At 48.1% G+C, this 17,559-nt stretch overlaps 1 protein-coding gene and 1 long non-coding RNA gene across 4 annotated transcripts in view; one reads left to right on the top strand and one right to left on the bottom strand.

The window, feature by feature from the left end:
- Positions 1 to 6,567, bottom strand: part of COQ8A (coenzyme Q8A) — a 38,352-nt gene extending 31,785 nt beyond the window's left edge. Inside the window, exon 1 of the mRNA XM_064164320.1 lies at positions 6,462 to 6,567. The gene's annotated coding sequence lies outside the window, so the exon portion shown is untranslated. The remainder of the gene's footprint in view (positions 1 to 6,461) is intronic.
- Positions 6,568 to 6,904: 337 nt separating this feature from the next.
- Positions 6,905 to 12,493, top strand: LOC135186534 (uncharacterized). Of its 3 annotated transcripts, none has more exons than XR_010307005.1 (4): positions 6,905 to 7,287; positions 7,779 to 7,876; positions 10,683 to 10,875; positions 12,057 to 12,493. It is a non-coding gene; the product is annotated as an uncharacterized LOC135186534 (long non-coding RNA). The 3 variants fall into 3 exon arrangements; XR_010307004.1 differs by lacking the exon at positions 12,057 to 12,493 and adding an exon at positions 11,484 to 12,050; XR_010307003.1 differs by lacking the exon at positions 12,057 to 12,493 and having other exon boundaries at positions 10,683 to 11,474.
- Positions 12,494 to 17,559: the final 5,066 nt, after the last annotated feature.

The following is a 17,559-nucleotide window of genomic DNA, read 5'->3' as shown; positions in this document are numbered from 1 at the left end:
GCTGCTAAAGGTCAGGCTATTCTAACAGACCATTTGTCCCAGCACCTTGCTGTAACATAGGTCTCTCTGCAGGAAGGACAAGCCTACAGGTAACTGACCTGCTCTTTCCAGTGATCTGAAAGATTCCCCACAGGTAGCTACAGACCCAACATGAACAGGCAGAGTACAAGCACATGGCTCAATAGGGACTTCCAAAGTCAAACCCAAGGAGAGTCACCAACAAATAAAGGCTGAAAAAGAGGAACATATTCCTGATTTTTTAGCAGAATTGTGTCTCATCTCCTTCCAGTTCCTCATCTTTCATACATCAAGTTCTCACCCTCAACAATGTGTGGTCAGGAAAAAGCAGAAGAAACCAAAACAACCATACTGCAATGATTAAGCTTCTGACACTAGCCATCAGGAGAAGAAAACATTCAGAGAGTGTTTGTACTTATCAACAAGCAACCAGGTGGGAGCTACTAAGTGCAATGTGCATTGGAGGCATTCTCCTCGAGTGGAAAAAATCCCTGGTTATCTCCTTTTGTAGGCCCTACACTGAGCAGGATACATAGGTTAATTATTCTGTGAAGGAGCAGAAAGCAAAGACTAACAAGATTAGCACAACAAGATGGGGAAAGCACATAGGAAAATAGATGCTAGATCATAAAGAAGGGAAGGCTACACATACAAAACAACCACCAGCAAAGCCAGACAGCACCACCACGCAGTACAGACGAGTGGGTCATGGCAATGCCAAGCTGTCCTGAGTGTCTGCCTAACCTGCATTGAAGGGGGTCAACAAGTGTCAGTCAAGCTATTTTCCATGAATAGGCAGGGTCACAGCTTTTGCTCAGGAAACTTCTCACAGCTGAATGAATCCCTGGAAAACACCCACACCTTCTAGCTTGAGGAGGCTAGGGCCGAGTCACTCAGACACCAGACGAGGTCCATGCAGCTGGCACAGGGGCTTGTGGAGGTTAGATGCCACACTGGCAGGTGAATCATCTCCTGACACTGCACCAGATTTTTAACCCTGTTGTAAGGACAAAGTTAAATCAATCCCTAGGATGCTCCTATGTGCAATGATGATCTGCCTCACAAGCCACTGTTCCCTAGTGACTAACTGCAACACATTTCTTCCCTTTCTCAACATGCTAAACCACTGGACTGAAGTTTAAGCAAGCATACTGAGACACTCAGCATATCAGAGGCCAATAATAAAAACACAAAGCCTCACAATAAGGAACACTTAAATACTTGTATTTACACAGCTGCAAAGCACATCTCTCCATTCATTCTCCTCCTTTCCCACATGCTAACCTGTGCACCCTTCTCCCCAGTGGGGAAGAGTAAATGTCTACAGTTCCTACTATTAGGTTAGACATTAGGAAAAACTCTACCAAAAGAGTTCTCAACGATTGGAACAGACTGCACAGGGAAGGGGCTAAATCCCCAGCCCTGAATACCTTTAAAGCTGTCTAGATATGGTGTAGTAGTGGCCCTGGTAGAGTTAGATAATGGTTGGACTTGATGACCTTGAAGGTCTTTTCCAGCCCTGGTGATTCTGTGTTTGTAGAGAGACACAGATCAGTCTCTTACTTCATGTGCATTTTCCCTGGGAGGCCGCTATGAGGTCTCCCCAGAGACTTCTCTCCAGGCTGAACAGCCCCAGTTGTTCTCCAGAGGTTCTCCAGCCCTCTGATCATCTTTGTGGCCTCCAACTGTCCAGCAGCTTCCTCTGGACAGTTCAATGTCCTTCTTATGCAGGGGGCACCAGAACTGGTCTCTGAAAGCTGCTTTAAAACTGCCCTTGCACAAAGTAGTTTGCCAATGCCATTTAAAACAAACACCTTTGAGGAGCTGGCAGAACTCACTCTCCAATCATTATAAGAGCAGTACAGGCACTGATAAAAGCAGGCTGCTCAGCTGAGAAACACATCTTTCCATCAGCTTGGCAGTTATTTTTGGTGAGTGACAGCTAGTTCAAAACCCAGTACAAACAATTTTCCCCATAAATACCTCGAAACATAACATGAGAATGGAAAAAGGCTGCTTGGTCAGTTTCAAAGCCAGCACAGCCTGCTTTATTTTAGGCACAGACACACCAATACAAAGCGAATGCTCGACTGACGATGCTATTTACTGCCTCTGGGGAATGTCTGGGCACATGGAAAAGCAGGGCTACAGCCCACACGCCTAGAATTAACAGTCTCTTGCCTGGCCATGGATCTAGAAACAATTCACTCCTAATTGAGACCCTAGTGGGAGCGTGTTGCCTCATCACAGCCCTCTTCCGCCGCTGATGCGCCTCCACACCATGTACCAGTCAGTCCTGGCCGGGGCACGCCTGGGTTCCTTCTGCACCAGAGCAAATGCAGCATGATCGCTGGCGTTCTAAGGCTGCCAATCGCTCCCTTCATTCAGAGAAACAGAATGGTTTGCATTGGAACCGACATTCAAGGTCATCTACTTCCAACCTCACTGCCATCTGCAGGGACACCGTCCACTAGACCAAGGTTGATCAAGGCCTTATCCAACCTGGCCTTCAACACCTCTGGGGAGAGGGTACCCAAAGACTCTCTGAGCAATCTGTTCCAGTGTCTCACCACTCTCACTGGAAAGAATTTCTTCCTAAATTTTTCCCCAAGGATGAGTTTTGTGCCTGCTCCTGAGAGTATCTGCAGTTGGGGAAACAAAAAAAGGTGCCATTTGCCCCATTAGCAGGGCAAAAGAATTTGGGCTGTTGGACCAATATTCCAATCTGGAGTTGTATTTATACCTAATGACCTATCTTTGTATTTGAGAACCACAGATTTGTTTTGGTTGGACAAAACCTCTAAGACCAGAGTCCAATTGTCAACCCAATGCTACCACTAAACCATGCCCTGAAGTGGCACGTCCACATTTCCTGAACACTACCAGGAATGGAGACTCCCAGGCCAGCCTGTTCTGATGCCTGAACACTCTTGTAGCACAGAAATTTTGCCTCATCTCCAAACTAAACCTCTGCTGGCACAATTTCAGGGCATTTCCTCTCATTCTATCACCTGTTACTAGGGAGAAGAGACCAAGCCCCACCTCACTGCAGCTTCTTTTCAGGGAGCTGCAGAGGACAATGAGGTCTCCCCCCAGCCTCCTCTTCTCAGACTAAACAACCTCAGTTCCCTCAGCTGCTCCTCACATGCCCTGTTCTCCAGACCTTCCACCAGCTTTGTTGCCCTTCTCTCAACACATTCCAGCACCTCAATGTGCTTCTTGTAGTCAAGGGCCCAAAACTTGAACCCAATATTCAAAGTGCAGCCTCACCAGTGCCCAGTACAGAGGCACAATCACTGCTCTGCTCCTGCTGACCACACAATTGCTGTTCAGCCCAGGATGCTGGTGACCTTCTTGGCCACCTGAACACACTGCTGGCTCATGTTCAGACAGCTGTGTTGTCAAGAAGAAAGGGAGAAAGAATAAGAGGACATGGAAAAGACAAAGCAGGTTTCTGTTTATGCATAAGGCAGTGCTTAGAACAAGCCACTGCCTTGCATTCCCTGCACAGCCCCAAAGCTGCAGGCACAGGCATAATTTCAGTCACTTGAACAATTCTGATCAATTACTGAAGTTACTTCCCATGCATGTGGATCTGTCATCCAGCAACAAGAAGAAAATATTGCCATCAAAATGGAGCACGACAACAAAACACACAGACCAACGTCAGATTCAGGCAGATCCCATATTTGAAGCATATGCTTAAACAATACCACTACAAGCTCAATTTGCACCTTTATTTGGTTTTATGGCAAGCTTACATGAGAGTTCACCAGTTCCAAGGCATCCCAATGGCAGTGTCAGCATAGACACAGACAAATCCCCACATATGGAACAACTCTGACCAGCAGTTAAGAATCAGAACCAATATAAGCAACCTAAACATTATGAACATCTTCCCCCAGGTTTGCAGAGTAGATCTAGGGTCTCACAGAGTCATTTCACCAGTTAAGGAAGAAGACACCACTAAAACTCAGCTCTCTCTCCCTCTGAGAGGAACAGGGAACCAGTCCCCATCTGATCCACAGGGAACCAGCCTCTATCTGTTCCACAGCTTCGCAGCACAGGTAACCACCACAGCTCCCACTGGCCTCATGCTCTGAAATGGAATGAAGTATAAAAATGAGGGAGTGCATCACTTTGCAAATTTGGGGTTTTCTTTGGCATACACCTTTATGTTGTAATTGTTTTTATTGGGAGTTTTAACTTTTTGGAAGCACATTGAGTCCAATTTCGGAGTTGGAAACTTGATAGAAAGCCATGCCTCACCAAAAAAGTGCAGAATTTTTAGCCTCAAATACAGCATTATTTAAGATAAAATTCTTGACAAAAACAGCAGCTCTTCCTCCTGCACTTAAATCATAGAATGGTTTGGGTTGGAAGGTACCTTTGATGGTCATCTATAGCCCAACTCCCAGTACACATTGCTCTTGACTTCTAATTCTCAAAAAGCTAATGAAGAGTGAAGAGGACACATAACCTACCTACAGCCACACTGCATGTCAGTGCTGGGCTTGGGAAGAGACAGCTCTGTCCAGAGTATGCTGATCCTTACAGCACACAGCCTACACCTCTGTCCTTTAAATATTTACCTTTACAGAGCCAGAAAGAAGTATCTATAGCCAGTCTCCTAACCATCTTTATGGGTATGTTTTTAAAAGCTGCACCTAAATGACTAAATGTCACATCAGCAATGGTTTCTAGACAGATCCTTTCTGATTATAAGCTTCTGGAAAACTAGACACATCCTGTAGCTGCACTGTACATCTGCCTTCCTCAGGTGGCAGAAGATATTTTGCTCATGATTCCTTCTGTACACCAGGGCAGAACCGTGCATGCTTCAAAGTCAGAAGAACCAAAGTGTGCAACCAGTGAAAAAGGAGTTGTGAACAGCAACAAAGGCTCTACATAAAGATCTAAATCGCACACTGAGACAGGACAAAACACAGAGGCAAAACAAACACAGCAGAAGCTATCACTCGCACAACACAAAACAGCACTAAAATCACCTTAGCTGATGAGCAGATCAGCTAACTGATGAGCAGATCAGGTAACTGAAAGAAGAATCTTTACTTTGTTCTACATTTTTCTTTGCCTGAACAGCAAAAGTATCTTCTTTTTCACAACACTGAATTTTCATTTTGGGGGGCTGGGGGAGTGTGGAAATGCAGAGGGGAAATCTCCCACCTACAGTTCTGCCAGGTGGGACATAGTTTGTATCAGGGTATCAGAAATAGTGCTATAACCTCAAGATACAGCAGAAATGAGGATGGTTGGTAACTATGAAAGCAACATTACACAAGTCAGATTTTTATATCTGTAATTATTTATGGGTAGTTTGTTCAGTGCCTGTTTAAAACTGAGTACCTCCCCATTAATCCCTATTCACTTTGTTCACAGATTCTTTGAGCTCCTGTAAAGCAAGCTTATTTCCTTGGAGCACCTGACTACAGTTTCTTTCCCCCTGTATCAGCCACAGGAAAGCTCAAACCAGCCAACAGACTTATGTCCATCTTCAACCAGATGCAGAAAAGGGTCCCGGAGACAGAGAAGCCTGGGAAGCCAGCACATGCACACAGCAAAGGCCAAGGCTGCATTTTCTCCTGTGACATCCATGATAAGATACAGACGCCTTGCACAGCAGAAACGTCGATTCCACTCTTTACCCTAAGCGATTTTAGGTTCAACGTGCAGAACACCAAGCACACCTGATTGAGTGCGCAGAGAGCCACCATCCCCTCTGCGAAGGACAGGGCTGTGGCACAGGAGCGGAGACACAAGCCGGCCAGGAGGCGGTCAGCCCCTGGGGAGCCCGCGGGCACCCCGAGCTGCCCGGCTGCAGAAGACGGAAGCAGCGCGGCCGAGAGCCCGGATCTGGTGCGACCCGCACCGGGCAGCTAGGCGCTGACAAGCACCGGAGCGCTCCCGTCGCACCGCTCGGCCAGGAAGTGGGGCAGCGGAACGCCGAGCTGACCGGCTCCTGACCCCTCAAGGACAGACCCGGCGGCGTGTCAGCGCGGCTCCGCTGCTTCTCGCCTGCGGCCTCTGTCGCTACCTCGGCAAGGGCACGGCGAAGGCCGCAACACCGACCGTCTGCCGCCCGGGGCCAGCCCCGCGGGCTCAGCAGCCGCTGGCACGGCGCCGCCCTCGTCCGACGGACCCCACACACGCCCCTCCGCCGTAAAACGAAGCCCCGGCGGAGCGACCTGGCCGAGACAACCGGTAGGCAGCTGTGCCCCCTCTCCGCGTCGGGCTAGGCTGCTCTTCCCCGCGGCAGCGCCTCCATCGCCCCGCCCCCTTTCCATGAGGCCGCTCTATCGCTCTGCACTACCGGGTGCCCCGCAGCCCCTTCCCCTCCTGTCACTGCGGCGGCGTCCTTGTGCCCCCCCCCCCCGGCCCGCACGCACCGCACCGGCGGCAGTCCAACGGGGCACCCACCTCACCTGGCTCCGCACAGCTCCGCGCCCGCCGCTCGGGCCTCGCGTTCCTGTTTACCGCCCCTGCCTGCCCCGGCCTCGGCTCGGCCCCAAGCCCTGTCCCCTCCACGCTCCCATTGGCGCCCTCCCGAGAGCTGCGCCCGCCCCCCGCGGCTGCACTGAGGAGCGCGGCAGGGCCGCGGCCCCGCGGGGGCTGGCCAATGGCAGGGGAGCGCGGGCGCGGCGGGGCGGGGCGGAGCGCAGTGCCGGCGTGTCGCTAAGCGGCCGGCTGCAGCGGGACGTGAGGCCCGTGAGAGCCGTGCGGCGGCGGCGGCGGCTGGGCGGGGAGGGGGAGAGGGGAGAGGAGAGAGGGGGGGCGGTGAGGCGAGGCGAGGCGTGAGGTGCGTGTGCTGTGTGTTGCTGCGGGCGGGCGGGCGGGCGAGCGAGCGAGCGGCGCTTGCATGCCCGCCGGCACCAAGGAGAGGCCAAGCAGCCCCGCTGCCGCCGCCGCCTGTCAGCGGTGGGCCGGCTCCCTCCGGGCCGGAGTGGCTCCCGTACCCGGGCGGGAGCGGCCTGGAGGTTGGCGGGGCGGTCAGAGGTGCTGGCGGCTGGGTGCCCCGGGCTGAGCCGTTCCCCGCGCACCTTCCCCGAGCCTTAGGAGGGCCCGAGATGGAGAATCATAGAACGGTTTGGGCTGGAAGAGTGAATGGTTTGGGTTTAGAAGTCATCTAGTCCAGTGCACCCGCAGGGAGACCTCTTCAACTAGACCAGGTTGCTCAGAGGAGGCGGGGAGTCACTCCTCAGGGAGTCCCATCCTAACAGAGAGGCTCCAGATGAATGCTAAGCAAAGAGAGTAAGTCCCTTTCTGCGGTGCTCCGTGTCCCAGAAACGTTTCTATGTGGGGGCCACCGTGATTTTGAAAGCACTGTCTTAACTCGCAGTCGATGCTGCTCACACCTGGGTGTGAAATGACATAGTCATATACTGCGTTGGGGATAAAAATAGGGCATTATTTCTGACTGAGTCCAGTGATGGCACATCTCAGAGATGCTGCAGGGGGCTGAAGCACAACAGCCAGCTGTGTGCATTCCTGGATGGCTCTCTGCTAAGCTTCTGTCTGTGTCAGCAGCTTTCCTGTCTGAAAACATAACGATGTATCTTTTATGGCATATTTGCCACACGACCTCATTAGTGCGGAAAGTGTCTTTGGATGAGGTTTGGAGATGAAATAGTCCATTTCTTCTTAAAACAGAGCTCCTAATTCTCCCCTAGCTCTCGCAGAACTTACAGCCCCAAGCTTTAATTTCAGCACTGTTAATTGTTTGCTTTGGTCAACCTTTGCAGCATGAACCAGGCACTTAAATCCACACCGAAGGACCCAGATCAAAGTCAGTAGGAGTTGTGGATGCTGTGGATCTGTAAAAAAGGAAACTGGATAAATGGTGAGCAGTAAGTTTAATTCTAAGAGTTTAGCTCTGCACCAGTGGTGCACATTACTGCTAGCCTGCCACGGCCAAACTTCCACCCCCACCTAGAGAAGGGGAAAATTGCTTCCCTTGCATTCAGTTCCTGAAACCAGAGGTTGTTTGGCTGGTATTTGTGAACACACAACATAGTAGATACACTCTCTCATTTTTATTCTAATTTTCAATAAAAAATACATGCTTCCCACCCAAGCCTCACTCAGCTTCCCAGATAAGCCAATGGGAGGTCTCTGCTAGGAACTGAACAGACATCTACAAATAGATTTAGCAAACCTCATCACCCAGACACTATCCCATTGGAAGCAAGCCTCAGTCAGTACTCAGAGGGATAAATTTGAACCTGAAAAGTTAAAAAACCAATTCCCTGGGGAAGATGCATTGTTGACGTAATTGTTCTACACACAAGCTGTGAGCAGACACAATATATGTGGAATGGAAAGGCCAAAGATGACACATTCAGTGGGGTGGAGTCTAGATTTGTTAGGTGATGCATAAAACATGGTCACAATAAGATGGCAGCCTTGAAAGACTTTGTATAAAGCAAAATGAAATGCATCAAGAAGAGTGTGGCCAGCAGGTTGAGGGGGAGTCTCCTCCCCATCTACTCTGCTCTGATGAGGCCACATCTGCAATACTGTGTTCAGTTCTGGGCTCCCTTGTTCAAGATGAATAGGAGCTTACTGGAGAGGGTACAGAAAAAGGGCCACAAAGACAATTACCAAACTAGAACATCTCTCTCATGAGGAAAGGCTGAGAGATTGGTCTCTTTGGTGTGGAGAAGACTGAAGGAGGATTTTGTAAATGCTTATAAATACTTCCAAGATTTGGTGTCAGGAGGATGGGACCAATCTTTTTACAGTGATACCTAGTGACAGGACAAGGGGTAACAGGCACAAAGCTGAATATAAGAAGTTCCATCTGAATATGAGGAGGAACTTCTTTAATGTAAGGGTGATGGAGCACTGGAGCAGGCTGCCCAGAGAGGTGGTGGAGTCTTCATCTCTGGAAACATTTCAAAACCCAGCTGGATGTGTTCTGTGTGACTTTCACTAGGTGAGCCTTCCTTGGCAGGGGCGGGGGGGATGGACTCCATCTCCAGAGGTCCTTTCCAACCTCTACCATTCCATGACTGATTAGCAAAAGAAAAGACTGGTTTTCTTAATACACACACTTTCAGCAATATATGCAAATTAATCTTGGTATTTGTGGTTAATTCCATACTATTTCTCTGAAGATTATCTTACCTTCATCTGGAAAGAGAGGTGTTTCAGATGTCTTTTCCTGAGGCCGTCTTTTATCTTCTCCTGTACTGAAATTTGGGTATTAGTTCCAAGTTTCAGTGTAACATCACTTTGCTTGCATCAGCTTGGCATCAGTTGTGAAATACATCTTACTCACTGTGCTGAGCATGGAGAACTGCATGAGTTTCTGCATGAGCAGGCTGTCAGAGTTTGAGATGTAGGCAGAACACAGGATAGAGCCTCTCCTGCCTTTCAAATTCAGGCCTGGCTGGTTCCCTTCATTGCCACATGGTAAACCTGGATATTTCTGCTGCTGCTGTTCAATTTGCATCACACCTTCTGTTGCCAGGGTTTCTGCAGCCTTAAAAGACCCCTTGAATCTGAGTGCAAGGCCAGATCTTTCTATACTGAGACTTAAGAAAAGGACAGTGTCTGTTTTTCCCTCTCATTTGGAATGCAAAGGAAAAGAGGATCAAAGAAGGCTTGGACTGATGCTCTGGGAGCAAATATTTTCTGTCTTTTTTATTACTTTTTAGTTCTTGAGGGGAGGAGGGGCCAGACCCCCAAGATTAGAATCCAGAGGACTTACTGTTTGTGGATGTGGTTGCCTTACTTTGTCCACAACAGCTAAATAGAAATTGAACTTGGTTATGTAAAGCCGTGGGAGAATTGTTTCCATGGTAAAGCATGCTAGATCTCTCTGTACACTGGAGAAAAAATGGGAAAGGGGGAAAAGTCTGCCAGTGTTGGAGGTGTGGTTTATGCTGTGAACTATGGGATTACAGTCCTGACCCCTGGAAAAAAGAGGGAGCAAAGTGCTGTACTTCAAAACCAGATCCTTTTCAGAAAGGGTACCAATGATTGATATATCTGACTCGTGGTTAGCAGCTCCCATAGGCTTTGGGAGGCCCAAATTCAGGTTCCCTCTTTGCTTATGAAGATTTGTGCCACTCCACATTGGGACCCTAATTGTTATGCATGCTCTTGCCTTCTCCTTTTTCCAGCTTTATTCATATTCTTGTTTATTAGTATGCTCTAAACAATGGGAAAGCTCAGCAAAAGGAAATGAAAATGGAAATGCTCTTCCATCCCTTCCAAATCCCAGGCAATTTACAGTCTGGTCTTGTGCAAACTCTGCCTTGTTCAGAGGCAAGAGACATGGACACAAATCCTGTGGGGAGCAGTCCAAGCTGCCCAGTTCTGCTTTTGTTCTCTCCACCAAAGGATTGCAGGTGAAACAGCAGTGGCATCTAGTTCACCCATGCTTTGAATCAACTACCAGAGGTTGTGTAAGAGCTGATCTGCTAAATGTGCTCTGCAAACACTTGCCAGATAGAGCCCTTCCAAGCAGAGTAGAGAGAAGAAACTTAAGAAACGTCTATATACAGAAACCTAGATGTTGGCATCCGTTTATGCCTTTGTTCCTCCAGCATGATGTGAGAGGAGACTGCAGGTTAAAAGTTTTTACTTCAGTGCCTTAATGCCATGTAATTTTTGTGTTATATGCCTTCATTCTTTTGCAGATCTGAATTTACAGAGCAAGCTGGAGCACTCCTGTGAAAAAGCAAGTTCCCAAACTTCGAGGAGTCTCTTGGTTACCTGTAGAAGTGAGCATTATGAAATCAGCCACAACATATCTTTGACACCTGCAGCACATCTTTTCAGCAGTGTCACATTCAGTCACATTCCCTTGTGCTTGCTGCCTTCTCCAGAAATGTGAGTGTTTCTAGCAAGAATCTTACACCTCTCAGGAGTATATAAATCAATCTTCTATTACATGATAATAAAGCTATGATAGATTTTATTATAATATAGATTACAACACAGATATAAATACTATAATGATATACTTATCCTCATTATGTATAAGTACAAGAGAAACTAATAATTTAAAGTTATAACTAATAATGGTTCACAATTCTCTAGAGGTTTCTCCTTACTGATGTTAAAATGGTTTGCTGAAGATTATTTCATTCTCAAAATAATCCTGATTTTGCAACTCAGAGAGAGGCTGGTAACTTAAGCAAGGTCAGTGGGAAAGTTTGCTGTAGCAGATGGAAATCTTGACTCCATGGCAGACACTTTAGCCATGCCATCATATCTTCACCTCACATTGCCTATTGATACTTACACAATGGTGCAGTTTCATGAGGAGTATAAACAGCTCTGCTGTGGGTCTGGGGTTGAAGTGGCAAGAAAGACATTGGGAAGAGTGAGTCCAGGGATCTCTGACAGCAGAGTCGCTGTCAGCCTCTGCATTGGGTGGCTTTCCTCCTCCTGTTTGCTGTTTTCTGAGAGGAGTCTGTTTGCTCACCACCTAGCAGCTCACCACTTACTGGGTGCCAAGGAACACCCAAGAAAAGCTCTGCCAGTTCTGATGCTGACTGCTTTGAAGAACCCGATGAAAGCTGGCTTCTTTAAAGCCAAGTGGGCCAAGTTCCCAGAGAGGAACACACAGAGGAACAGGCCAGAGTGGCTAAACTTCTACAAACCAAACAAAGTCAGAGAACCAGAGCCTGGCAGGATCTTTGAGCCCTGCAGTAAAGAAGGACTCCATTGCAACAGGAAATCAGTAGGCATACAACTAATCTGCAGAAATAAAGAGCTAATGGTGTCTCAGTTAGGCAGCTCTTGGTCATGTTCTTAGGTTGACAAGGGTCCAGGCTATTCATGGAAGACTCATAAATCCTGTTGTGTAGGACAAACCCAAGCTGTTTCTCCAACCACAACAAAATATATGTCACTAGCTTTTTGCTGTGTTCACACAGCTAGCCACAGATAAAAAGCTGCTCTGGAAATGTTTTCCTCACTCCTCCTCCTCCAGGCAACCACTGAGGCCCTGCTAAGCTATCTCTTGAGGGGTTTTGCCTTGTATTCATGTATTTCTTTCTTTACAGAGTATTTTCTTCAGAGGGTAATGTCCTATCTGACTACGTAGATTTATGGCGCTGCATCAACATGCTGTAATAACATAGGGATGATGAAGTGGAACAGCTCAAGTAGAAGTCACTGGACAGGTGGCTTGGTTTTAGTAGTTAACCTGTAGGTATTTCAAACCTTTGGCAGATTTCAGTGATGCCATTGCTTGTACCATATGTTATTTACATGGCTTTATGGATCAAGAATGACAGCAACAGCCCTGTAAAGAAACAAGATCTTTCTGACTCACTCAGTGGTAAATGCATGTCCAGTATCATCATAGGATTCAAATGATGAGCTATTTTTGTAGTGCTTAAGACTGCTCTAATTCTTGAACTCTGTATTTTCATCCCAAAGGACTCAGGCATTCTTTGCATTTGTTCTTTCTTTCTCTTTTCCCCTTTCTGCAAAAGAATAGACAAAGCTCCATTTCAGTTGGTGAGTACTTTATTTTTAAGATGATCTAGTGCTGTCAGGAGACAGCATGGCAGTTTTTGAGATTAAAGTCTTCTGTCCAAGAGGAAGACACAGTGAGAAGAGTGGGACAGCTATTTGATCATTTCCACCTCATTTTACTTCTGAGGCTCTCAGTGTTCCACACAGCTGGAGAGGCAGGGAATGCCTGTGAGGCTTGATGGAGGTCTCTGAGCTCCTGACTGGGAGGAGCTGGGCAGAGGTGGCTGCCAGATGCTGTGGAGGGGATTACTCAAGCTCTGCCTTGCCCCTTAACTGAAAGATAGTAGGGAAAAGAAGACTCAGAAACCTTCCCTTTGCCCTCTAGGTTGCTGAGAAAGCTACCTTCACAGGTGCCTCTTGCAGGCCCCTGCTCATAGTGCTCACCACTTCCGAGGCACACAGACAAGGGCCACTTTGGGGAAAAAAGGGTGAAGGGTATCAAGCCATAGAGGTGATTTGTTGTCTCTCTGGATCTGCAAGGAAGAGAGCAACAGAGGCCTAAGAGGCTGGGCGTTGGTAGCAAAGCTCAAGCATTTCTTGTCTCCTGCTGTTACCTACCCAGAACAGACAGCAGTGGCTCTGGACAGGGTATCCGTGGCTCCTGCTGTATAGCTCCAGGGCATTGACTATCCAGCACTGAATAGGAGGAGGGCACAGGCTCACCAGTGCTGGAGCTCTCAAGTATTTGGCTAAAAGATAAGTCTGCTCTTCAGGCGTTTAAGGCAGTACTCGCCTGGATTCCTCTTCTTAAGGGTGTGAGACAAATCTTCTCACAATCTTCTCCTTCCACATAGACACACATGCTCAGCAGGCTGGATAACAGAGATTCAGAGAATCACAGAATGCTAAGGATTGGAAGGGACCTCCAGAGATGATCAAGTCCAACCTCCTTGCAAAGGAGGATCACCTAGGGCAGGTCACACAGGAACACATCCAGACAGGTTTTGAAGATCTCTAGAGAAGGAAACTCCACAACCTCTCTGAGCAGCCTGCTTCAGGGCTCTGGTACCTGCACAGATGTGGAGATGGAATTTCCTGTGATTGAGTTTATGTCCATTCACCCTTGTCAAAGAACCACAGAATTAGTAAGGATGGAATAGAGCTTTGAGATCATCAAGTCCAGCCTATGACCCAACACCACCACACTGACCAGACCATGTCACTAAGTGCCACATCCAACCTTCCCTTACATATCTCTGAAGGTGGTGACTCCACCATGTCCCTGGGCAATCCATTCCAGTGTCTGATTACACTTTCCATGAGGAAGTGCTTCCTAACATCCAACCTAAACCTCTCCTGGTGCAGCTTCAGACCATGCCCTCTTGTCTTGTCACAAGTTGCCTGGGAGGAGAACCTGACCCCCACCTTACTATGACTTCCCTTCAGGTAGTTGTAGAGTGTGGTGAAGTCCCCTCTGAGTCTCCTCTTCTCCAGGCTGAACAATCTCAGCTCCCTCAGCCTCTCATCAGACTTTGCCTCTCATCCCTTCCCCAGTTTCATCACTCTCCTCTGGACCCACTCCAGCACTTCAGTATCTTGCAGTGAGGGGCCCAGAGCTGCACACAGTGCTCGAGGTGAGGCCTTACCAGTGCCACTACAGGATAGAATGACATCCCTAGTGCTGCTGGCCACACTATTCGTGGTACAATCCAAGAGGCCACTGGCTTTCCCATGCCACCTGAGTACACGGCTGGCTCATGTCCAACTGGATGCTACCCAGCACTCCCACATCCCTCTCTGCTAGGCTGCTCTCCAGCCACTCATGTCCCAGTCTGTAGTGCTGCATGGGGTTACTGTGGCCAAAGCACAGGACTCTGCATTTGACCTTGTTAAACCTTACACCATCCTATCACTGGGTATCACTGAAAAGAGCCTGGCTCCATCCTCCTGACAGCCACTCTGCAGATATTTGTAGGCATTGGTAAGGTTCCCTCTCAGCCTTCTCCAGACTACACAGCCCCAAGTCTCTCAGTCTTTCTTTTAAGAAAGATGCTTAAATTCCTTCATTGTCCTCATAGCTCTCTTGAACATTCTCCTGCAGTCCCCTGTACCTCCTGAACTGGGGAGTCCCAAACTGGACACAATATTCCAGATATGGTCTAAGTAGGGCTGAGTAGAGGGGAAGAACCTCCCTCGATCTGCTGGCCACATTCTTAATTCACTTGAGTACAGTGTTGGCCTTCTCCCAACAAGGGAAAAGAAGCATTGCAGCATGTCCTCACAAACAGGACACTGACACAGAGCTACATGGATTTTAATCTTTTCTCTTGTTAGGTTATGAAACAAAATAAAGCTAGGTGTTATCTCTAGATGAGGTGGGAACAAGCCACAACAAGCCCAAGCTACAAACGTGTTCATCACTGACAAAGGACTGCCAGAAGAAGTAGTGCCATGCACCATGGGTATGCCAACATACCACACTCAGCTGGGGCTCCCTCTACACTGTGCCACTTGGCTGCCAACCGGGCACTGGGTGCTTTGGAAAATTGGAGACAAGCCCGTGGGGGTGGAGTACCTTAAGAGAAGGACAGTGCCAGGTGGAGAGCCTGCAGATGGAAGCACTAAATGGAAGAAAATGATACCAGCCTTAATCTTTGGATAGTGTGTGGGACAGTATAGGGCAAGGGGTTGATTCTCTGCTCTCCTGAGATACCACCTAGAATATTGTGTCCAGTTCTGGTGCTCCCAGCATAAGAGGGAAATAGTGCTATTGTAGAGTCCGGAGCAGGGCCACAAAGATGATCAGCAGGCTGCAGAACCTTCCCTGTGAGGACAGGCTGAGAGAGTTGGGGCTGTTCAGCATGGAGATGGGAAGAGCAGTACCTGAAAGGAGACCTACAAAAAAGCTGGGAAGGGTCTTTTGACAAGGGCTTGTAATGACAGGATGACGGGGAATGGATTGAAGCTTGAGGAGGGCAGATTTAGACTGGAGATTAGGAAGAAATTCTTTTTGAGTGAGGTTGGTGAGACACTGGTACAGGTTGTCCAGGGAGGTTGTGGATGCTCCCTGCCTGGAGGTGTTCAAGGCCAGGTTGGATGAGGCCTTGAGCAACCTGTTCTAATGGAAGGTGTCCCTGCATATGGGACGTGTTTGTTAGATAATGTTTAAGGTCTAGTGAAAGGTGTTCCTGCCCATGGCAGGGGGTTGGAACTAGATGATCTTTAAGGTCCTTTCCAACCTAAACCACTCTATGAATCTGTGACAGGCACTTTGCTGCAGCACATTAGCAATTAATGTAGTAAAACACACACAGTACCATGCTGGCCTGTTGAAATTCTGTTGCCCAGCAGTGCTTTTTTTGGGTATGAAGCAAAGCCATTTTGGGCAATTAGCAGCTGTGTACCTCAAGAATAGGGTATTTCTGTTTCTTCCCAGATCTGAGAGACTTGGTTAAACATTATTCAGTCTGTAATTCTTCTTTATCTCTGGGCCAGAGAAATCAGTTGTTTCAGGTCACTGCAAATTGCATTGGCTTTCACAGTTAGTGAGGGCTTTGCCCTCTTGCCACCTGAATGATTACACTTACCCCAATCAATCCTCTGCAGGCATAGTGGACATAGTGGAAAGGCTTAGTTCTTTGCAGCTTCCAACCAGGATTCACTTTACAGGTGATAGGTAATGAAGCCCTTCACCTCTGGGTAAATGTGGCAAATTAATTTTGAAGTTGGGCAAAAAGAAACAAGTCCCTTGGCTGCATTTAGCCACCCTAAAGAGCCTTTACAAAGGCCAGATGGGTTATCTGGGACAGTCTGTGCAGTTGTTCTGAATGGGAAGGCAGGCTGGAGCCAGAGAAACAGGAGAAACAGAGCTATTTCTGAACTCTTTACTGGAACTGGGAATTATCTCTAGTCTTCATAGGTTATTCTGCTGGCTAATGGTAAAATGTGCTACCAAACTCAGCCTTCACCCACAGCTTTTGGCATAGCATTGCCATGTGTCACAGCTGGAGAGCAGTGAACCACCTTCCCCAGCCTGGAATCGTCCCCAGGACACTGTTTTCCTTCACTGCCCTGAGAACCAGGCCTTGTTCTGGATTGCTGGCATCTCGCCTGGTTCCGGAACACAGCAAAGTGTGGGAGGGAGGCAGGGAAAGCTGTAGGGTTTTCCTGAGTGCCTGTATGGCCAATGGACAACCTCATAAGCTTCTGCCACTTGTATGAAGGTGCTCTGCAGATAGTCCTAACAACTGGCTTCTAGCAGTCAGTCTAGAGGGAAAGCAGAATCACTGCTACCTTTAGATGCTGGCCCTTTTTCTGCTTTGCCGTGGCTACTGATCCAGTTCCTGAGTCGAGGACTGCATAATCTGGCCCCTAGTGTCTACATCTGTGTCTGCATATCTGGAGAGAGGACATCCCAACTGACACGTATCTGAGCACAGCTAAGAGGGAGATGTCAGCACTTAATACAAGCCTGTAGAAAGGGTGACTAATCAGGAGATGGTCCAGACATGCAGGTTAAGCCCTTCATTTGACCCTGAGCACATCATTCAACTCCTATCTGTAAAACAGGGCTAATGGCATTCTTTTATCTGTCATGCTCTTGAAGCCTGATGCCTAAAGAAGTGCTTGGAAAGCCTCAGTGCAAGTGCAGCACATCAATGTCAACATGCTCTGTAGCTGTGCACAGGGCAGACAGCAGTGCCAGAAACCAGCAGTGAAGGATCACTATTTAAACAGGAGCAGGGTAGGTTTAGGTTTGGACATCAAGAGGAAGTTCTTTACCATAAGAGTGGTGAAATAGTGGAACAGGTTGCTCAGGGATGTGGTTGAGGTATCCCTGGAGACATTCAAGATCAGCCTTGTTGTGTCCCTGAGAAGCCTGATCTAGTTGAAGGTGTACCTGCTGAGTGCAGGGAGGTTGGAAAAGATGACCTTTAAGGGTCTCTTCCAACCCAATGCAATCTGTAAATCTGTGAATCAGCTCCCAGGGTGATTTTTAGCTGGGAGAAGTCCAAGATGGGAGCACGAAAATGTCCCTTTCATTCTGCTTGTCCACCTGAACCAAACAGGGGCATGGTTTGGGAC

The sequence above is a fragment of the Pogoniulus pusillus genome, chromosome 25, assembly GCF_015220805.1.
Source record: "Pogoniulus pusillus isolate bPogPus1 chromosome 25, bPogPus1.pri, whole genome shotgun sequence".
NCBI classification, from domain to species: Eukaryota; Metazoa; Chordata; class Aves; order Piciformes; family Lybiidae; genus Pogoniulus; species Pogoniulus pusillus.
This window is presented reverse-complemented; position numbering and strand designations above follow the sequence as displayed.